Source organism: Lynx rufus, unplaced genomic scaffold (assembly GCF_022079265.1).
Source record: "Lynx rufus isolate CCGP_SWC_20201006 ecotype Redwood Valley unplaced genomic scaffold, mLynRuf1.p SCAF_5, whole genome shotgun sequence".
Taxonomy (NCBI): domain Eukaryota; kingdom Metazoa; phylum Chordata; class Mammalia; order Carnivora; family Felidae; genus Lynx; species Lynx rufus.
Genome location: NW_025814867.1, coordinates 45,302,521 through 45,310,895, shown reverse-complemented (window position 1 = coordinate 45,310,895; position 8,375 = coordinate 45,302,521). Strand labels below are relative to the sequence as shown.

The 8,375-nt window shown below is 46.5% G+C and overlaps 1 non-coding gene across 1 annotated transcript; it reads left to right on the top strand.

The window, feature by feature from the left end:
* Window positions 1-1,438: 1,438 nt before the first annotated feature.
* Window positions 1,439-1,572, top strand: LOC124527431 (small nucleolar RNA SNORA43). The gene has a single exon (XR_006965880.1). It is a non-coding gene; the product is annotated as a small nucleolar RNA SNORA43 (small nucleolar RNA).
* The last annotated feature ends 6,803 nt before the right edge of the window (window positions 1,573-8,375 follow it).

Below are 8,375 nucleotides of genomic sequence, written 5' to 3'. Positions count from 1 at the left end.
TGGGGCACCTGGGTGGCTCAGTCAGTTAAGCGTCCAACTTCGGCTCAGGTCACGATCTCGCAGTTTGTGAGTTCGAGCCCCGCGTCAGGCTGACAGCTCAGAGCCTGGAGCCTGCTTCGGATTCTGTGTCTGCCTCTCTCTCTGACCCTCCCCCACTCACACTCTGTCTCTGTCTCTCTCTCTCAAGAATAAATACACATTAAAAAAAACTTTTTTAAATAAATAAATAAAGATTACAGAGAGCAGAAAAATCTTTCCAAAGAGTCTTCAACAAAAGTAGCACATTCCCAAGGAAGAATGCTTCTCCCTACTTTCAGTTTTGTTAAGTCCCTGTAAGAAATCAGCTTCTTACATACAGGCGTTCCTGCTACTTACAAAGTCTGACTCGCAAGCAGCCACATCCCCTTCTTGTCATGTACCAGGTAGCCACTGCCCATGACAAGGCAGGAAAGAGCAGACCAGAATCACCTCCTGGAAACACGCTGCTCTCTGAGCAGGGAGGAGGTAAATGTCTCATCCTCTGCTGGCTCCTTTAACCACAAGCTGGACGGGCCCAGGCCCTGGGCCGCCCCATATCTGAGCAGAAAATGGCTAGCAACTCCAGATACACTGTCCCATGGGGCCTGGAGCTGGTCACAGGGCCATGGGGCTGATGTCTGCAGATATTGCTGGAATGTGCCCTGGGCCAAGGTGTAACCTACCAGCTCTTTTCTTGCTGGCGTGAGCTGGCTAGTTCCATAGCCGCCCCCCACCCCCACCCAGCCACTTCTTTCTTTTGTGTGCTTACTTCTGACTTGAGTTCCCACCTGTGACTGCAACCTGCTTCTAAATAAGTTAATTCCACATAAAGGGATAGAGGGATGCTTGACCTGAGAAAGAAACTCCATTCCAGAATTTGAGATGCATTTATAACAACCTTCACTATTGCAGTCAGGAAGGAATTCGTGTTTTCTGGATTCTCAAAGTCTAAATGAGGCTGATGGAGAAAATGTTAACGCCGCCAGGAGGAATTCAAGTATTGTTCAGGGTCAGGATGCCTTAGTGCTACCCCTCCCTGCTCACCACTGAGTAAGCCAAGAGAGCTGGAACTTGACAATAAAAAAATTTTAAGAAGTAAATTAAAGAAATGTAAAAGATGGTTAAAAATCATAAAAAGACAGTTATCAAAAAAAATCATAAAAAGAAAAAATTGTGATAAAACAGAGGGGGAATCTGGGGCACCTGGGGGGCTCAGTCAATTAAGTGTTAGACTTTGGCTCAGGTCATGATCTCCAAGTTTGTGGGTTCGAGCCCCGCACGGGGCTCTGTGCTGACAGCTCAGAGACTGGGGCCTGCTTTGGATTCTGTCTCCCTCGCTCTCTGCCCCACCCCTGCTTGAGCTCTGTCTCTCAAAAATGAATAGATATTGGGGGCTGGACGGGCAGGAACGGCTGCCCTGCTGATGCTGGACCTGCCGGCTCCTCAGATGCAGCTGCTCTCCTGCACCTGTGACACTGGGGCTAAGAGGAAGCGGCCGTTTCCACGCTCAGTGCTCAGAACAGTGAGCACTCAGTGGTTTGTAGCCGAACATGCTTTACAGCTGCCGGGGAGGCAGTTTTTACGTGCACGCGGCAGGCAGACCTACCTTTGGGCTTCTAGCTGGGAATGCCGAGCACGGTACTAACCACTTTGGTTTTGGGGTTCTTTGTCTATAAAATGACACTTGTCGTGAGGGTTACATGAGGTGTGCATGGAGATGGGCATGTGGCAGGCCTTTGGCCCAGTGGGATCGACCAGGAGAGGGTCTCCCTCTTGGAAGTGATCATTCTGTAGGTCTGTCTGGAGAGGGGTTTCTGCAAGTCTTTGGGCAAGTTCATGGCTGCTTCCAGGCCCTGCGCCCACACACCCTGTTCTAAGGACCCTTGAGACAGCAGAGCAGGAGCTGGGCTTGGAGGGGGTGGGGAGTGGACACCAGAGGGCCACACCTGGCTTTGTCCTGCCAAGGAGACACTGCAGTAGGCCACCTAGAACCCCATATGCAACCCTCTAAACCAGGGCACTGGTGAGTGGAGGGGGGCAGTCTTGGTAACCCCGCTGGGGTAGCAGGTGTGATGAGGGCTGTAAAAGAAAAAAAAAATGAATAAACATTAAAAAGAACAATTAAGAAAAAAAAAAACGGGGGGAAACAAACGTAAAAGCAATGAGAGAAAACGAGATAAATATAAGCTAAGCAAAATGTCAAAGTGAGCTAAAAGAAGGTCGTGTAAAATAAGAAAAGTGTAGGGGAGGAGAAATATAACTTTTCCCTCCATATTCCTAGGATCTCTGGATAGATTCTACAAGTAAATCTGAGAAAAGACAGATTAACCAGAGAAAAACACAGAGAAGTTTATGAACGTGCATTGTGCATACATACAGGGGTACTCAGCAGCGAGTAATTCAAAACAGTGGTTAGAACTTGAGCTTATATGACATCCTCTAAAAACAAAGAAAAATACATTTTTTTAATGTTATTTATTTTGAGAAAAAGAGAGAGAGCAGGGGAGGGGCAGAGAGAGAAGCAGACAGAGAATCCCAAGCAGGTTCTGCGCTGTTAGCGCAGAACACGATGGCGGTGGGGGGGGCGGGGGAGGCTCAAACTCACAAACTGTGAGATGGTGACCTGAGCCAAAACCAAGAGTCAGAGGCTTAACCAACTGAGCTACCCAGGTGTCACAAAGAAAAATAAATTTTTAAAGATGTAACAAGACAAAGAAAAAGCTTTGAGTTTCTAGGGTGGCACATGTGGGAAGGTAAGGGTATAGCGGAACTAATGGCAGATAGGGCTAGTTAGTAAGGTTTGTTAAGTAGGTTCCTCTGGTGTGGTCTCTGGGATGTTAAGGATCTAGAGTTGTCTCTGGTGATTAACTTTTCTCCTTCCTGGTAGGAGAAGGGACACCTTTACAAATTTTTACAAATTTATGTCCTCTTTCTACGCAAATAGGCAGAGGGCAGAGAGCTTTTCTTGTACCTTCTTCTCAATTGCCCTCAGCTCAAAATATATACTTTTTAAGTAGGCTCCACACCCACTGTAGGGTTTGAACTCAGGACCCTGAGATCAAGAGTCAGATACTCTACCGACAGAGCCAACTGGGTGCCCCAAAAGAATTCTTATGCATATTTTGGGGTGGCATATTCTGGTACCCTTCAAAAGAAAGCCATGACTATTGAGGCACAAACAAATAGAATAAAAAGGCTCAAATACGCAAAAGATAACACCGTAAAATAAGCCGTAACCTGAATAAAATTGGCCCTCCATGTCCCAGCCTTAGGGCGGAACAGCATGCGGTTGCTTCCAGAGGAAACTCAAGTTTGCCTCTAGGAGGAATGAGAGAAAAGCGGAAGTCGCTGCAGCAGGTCTCGTGAGGAGGCAAGAGAAGGGGAATTCTAGTAGAACGGCAGGACAAGTCTCTAAGAGCCCTCTTTTGGATGCATATCACTGCCTGCGAGCCCACCTCTGAGCAGCTGTTAGGGCTTTCATCACGGTCCTTCTCCATAGGGTTCCCACAACACCAAGCCTGGGCTTCTGTTTCCTCCTTCCCTGAGGTACCCTTCTTTCAAAAGCCATAAAGCTTGATAAGTGACCACCCTGCCACTTGTCTCCTGACACTTTTTCTCAAAGGGAGAAACACTCCCCAATCCAGAATGCTAGTGAATTAGATTCCCTTCATGTAATGTAAATGATACCACAAAACTATAAAGTATGTTAGAGGGTAGGAGTAGGGACATTAACCTTGAAGGATATTTTACACTGAGACGGCAGAGCGGTGGAGGCTCACGTGTGAACGCTAACCGTCTAGGTCCTGGAACGTCTGGCTGGCCATCAACAGGCTGTGCCAAGCCCGGGCTTAGGGAAATGTGGACTTCGACAAGTGAGGGAGGCCTGAGAGTTGTAACGGGTCGTTATCTCAATACGAACTGACAAGGCAAAGCAACTACTTAGAAAGGAAAAAAAGACTATCTCTAGTTACGCTAATATGCCAGATTGGGTCCATCCCCTGTGCCAGCTCCAATCAGCCAGTCGAGGCTGCCTGGAGTGCAGTGTTGGACATTGCGAGGCCACATGTGGACTCAGCAAGAAGGGGTGCCACGCTCAATTAGCAACGCCAGCTGTGGGCGGAGGAGCAGGGAGAGGCACCGGGCATGCAACGCACTGCTGGCTCTGGGCCCGGGGGGCCAGTTCTCAGGAGGAAAGCGTTTCTTACCAGACACAGTCAGGTGTAGAAAGTCACAAACTGAAAGGCCTGCAGGAGCCCGCCAGGTACCATGAAAGACAAAAGCAGGCAGGAGGGGCTTGTGCCTCTGCGTGTAGAGAGTACGTGGCTACTAGAGTAATCTGGGCAGCAAGTAATAGAGAAGCCCAACTCAACCGGATTGACTAATACAGAACTCTGTTATTTCACCTAATGAGACCTTGGGAGGCAGGTGAGCCAAATGTGCTGCGGTGAAGGTTCGAGCTCTATTTCCCACTCTTCTGTTGGCTCTTCCCTCTTCTATGTGTGCCCGTCACAGCCATCTCAGCTTGCTGCCGGTTTGGAAAGTCAGGCTTAATGCATCAGTAGATGGCAATCCCATGCCTGGTCCAGGAGTGGGCATGTGATCCAACTGGCCTAATCAGACTGCAGGCGATACCTTATTTTATGTTTGAGGGACAGGTTTTCTTTTCTGTCCCATGGATATAAACAAGCAAGCTTATTGTCCAGTGGCTGCTGATTATCATCTTGCTACCATGGGAGAAAGTCAGCTTCAAGATACTTCTACATGAAAGAGGGAAAAGTCAAGAGAATGGTGGGAACTGGGGTCAGAACGCTCACAGTAGCACTTGTGGTCTACCATGCCTCTTGAAGTCTGACATGGGTTTCAAGATGTTGGCAGGGCTGCATTCCTTCTGGAGGCTCTAGAGGAGAATCCGTTTTCTTCCCCTTACAAACTTCTAGAGGCCTCCTGCATTCCTTAGGTCATGGCCCCTTCCTCCACCTTGAAGGCAGCCATGTTGCATTTCTCTGGCCATTCTTCTGTAGTCACATCTCCTTCTGACTACAGCCAGGAAACGGTTTCTGCTTTTTTTTTTTTCAACGTTTATTTATTTTTGGGACAGAGAGAGACAGAGCATGAACGGGGGAGGGGCAGAGAGAGGGAGACACAGGATGGGAAACAGGCTCCAGGCTCTGAGCTGTCAGCCCAGAGCCTGACGCGGGGCTCGAACTCACGGACCGCGAGATCGTGACCTGGCTGAAGTCGGACGCTTAACCGACTGCGCCACCCAGGCGCCCCTGGTTTCTGCTTTTAAAGGTCCATGTGATGAGATTGGGCCCCCTCCTATAAAGGATAATCTCCCCATCTCAAAGCTCTTAACCAAATCACATCTGCAAAGTCCCCTTTGCAGGAGGGCCAATAATATAGTCACAAGTTCCAGGGATTAGATATAGACTGCTTTGGGTGGACATTATTCTGTCCACCATAATGCCTCAAAATTTCTTCAGTCTCAGATTTACATTTTGTGGCTGTATATTTCTAAACTGTTGACAGAGCTCAAGAATGTCAGGGAAGAAAAGTATTTCCCAGGAATAAAAAGAAAAAAAATTAAGTAGATACAGCAATGTGTTCCATTTGATGGGTGACAATCTCTTTCTGGATTAAATGATGAACTATTTCAAAAGGGATAACAGGTTAACTTTAACCAAAAAGAAGCCTGAGCAAAGCCCAAATTAAACTGTATAGGTTCCATGGAGTCTTTGGAGGGCTTGCAGTATGAAAGGGAGGTCACAGGTGAGATTATATTTCTTATAACCCCAAGGACACAATCACTTTTATGTCAAGCTGGAAATGAAATAAAATGCTGGCTTCTGAAAAATTGTCAGATCAAGGAGAACATCTTGACTGGACAATGAGGAAATATATAACTCTTCAGACACCTTCTCAATCCTTGTAACTCTGGGGATTGCCATTCAATAGCTAACCTAGTCATGGAAATTAACTTATCCAGTCAAAAGGAAAGTGTCTGCCTGAGAATGAACATCAGAGGATCTGGCTACAATGAAAAACACTAATTCTCTTAGCTTGGCTACTCAATAGAGAAAAGAGGGGAGGGACAAAAACATCAAACAGAAGCAGTAATGAGTTTTTCCAGTTATATATTTTTAACAGCAACCTGTGCAGGGGATTGAACACTGGGGATATGGGCGCAGCCGACCTGCACTGTAGCTCCTGCTTGGTCATTAACCAGTTGTTAAGACTTTGGTCAATGGCCTTAACCTTGTAGGGACCATGTTTTCTTACTGAATTTTTTTATTCTAAAAGCATTTATATGAATCTTTTTTTTTTAGAGAGTGAGAGAGAGAAAGAGAGAGGGTGGGAGAAGGGTAGAGGAAGAGGGAGAGAGAGAATCTTAGGCAGACTCCATTCGGAGTCTCAACTCCACTCCAGCTCGGAGCCTGCCATGGGGCTCCTTCTTGGGACCATGAGATCAGGACCTGAGCCGAAATCAAGAGTTGGACACTTAACTGACTCAGCCACCCAGGCATCCCTAAATGAATCTTATTTTTTAAATGCACTGAGGAGAAAATTTATAATACTCCCACCCTATGTGCACAGGCATGCGCGCACGTGCACACACACACACACACACACACACACCCCTCTCATCCCACGTCACAGAGCTCAAAAACTTAACGGACACCCTCCTATACCTTTTATCCTGCCATGTACATTTATTCCTACGTGTAGAGTTGGACTTTTTTGTTCTCACAAAAGCTGCATCATACTATATTCAAGACTCTAGCTTCCTTTTTTCATTAAATTTACATGGATGGCCTCTAGAACAATTCACATAGACCTAATTCATTCATTCATTCATTCATTTACACTCACTTAAATTGAAATTATAAATATACCAAATTATACTTCTGCCAAAATATACCCTATTTCGGTGGTATCTCAATTAAGTTTTGTTTTGACACCAAAAAATATACAACAAGCATCCTTGATTGTTTATTTTTATGTTCTTCCACTTTTATCCCTGAAGAATATATTCCCCAACATGAGATTCGAGGCAAAAATATGTATTTTCTATTTTAATAGACTGCTATAATATCTTCCCAAAGATAGTAACCATTTACATTCTGAGCTACAACGTATGAGGAGGGCTGATTTTCCACTCCCTACCAGCATTGTGTGTTCTCAACCTTTTTTTAATTTTTGCCACCTAATGAGGAAAAACTGGGTATCTCATGTTGCATTTGCATTTCTGAGTGCTAGTCAGGTGATTCATCTCTTCAGTAAACTTTAGTTAGTAGGTCTGACTTTTACTCTGGACAAACAATATGCTCCTGATGAAAATGGAGATGGCACTTTAAGTCTCTAGCCACATGACCTGGAACACCATCTTGGCCAAAAACCAACCTGTGCCTGAAACCGATCCACGGTTTGGCCATTGTGCAATAACACCTCGACCACATTTGAAGGGAAACTCTCAAACCTCCAGGGACACCAAAACTGCAAATCATGACCGCCACCACACAGCCAGGAGAGATGAGTGTCAAGTTCAACATAAACTTGTTGTTGACACCTAGGCATTGTCAAACCTGGAACAGAGGCAAAGTTTACAGTGACTGCCTGAAGCACCAGACTGAGAAAGGTTCTGGGGCTGATCACGGCTCACTTGAAAACAGAGACTGGGTAGCAACGTATGCCTAGGCACGAGAATCTGGAGGGGCAATATCCCAGGAGGGAAACCCTGATATTGTGCCCAGGTAGGAAAAGAATTGGATCGGCCCTTGGGGTTCAAAGGTGCCTGGCGCTCTTTGACCTGGGGAGGAGGAAAGACATCACCCTCATCACCCACCCTCCTGCTCATTCCTCCTGCTCACTGAGGCTGCAGGGGTCAGCGTAATCCTACCCCTCTTCCCCGACCCCCCCACCCAACTCTCCCTTCTTTGACACTTTCTTTCATTTTATCCAGAATGCACCTTAATAAAAATGTTGTGGGAAATAGAACCTTGAGATTTGCCACACCCTCAGTCCATTAAAAATGGCCAGATATGGCTGGTAAGGGAGAAATATAATGGCATTTGAAAATCTGCAAAGAGAAATTGTAGGCAAAATTCTCTTCAGAGAATTTGGCTTTCAAAACAGAAAAACACTGGGGCCCCTGGGTGGCTCGGTTGGTTATGCGTCTGACTTCAGCTTGGGTCATGATCTCACAGTTCGTGAGTTCGGGCCCCACATCAGGCTCTGTGCTGTGCTGACAGCTCAAGCACAAGGCTGCTTCCAATTCTGTGAGTCTCTCTCTCTCTCTCTCTCTCTCTCTCTCTCTCTCTCACACTCTCGCTCTCCCCCTCCCCCTCTCGCACTCTGTC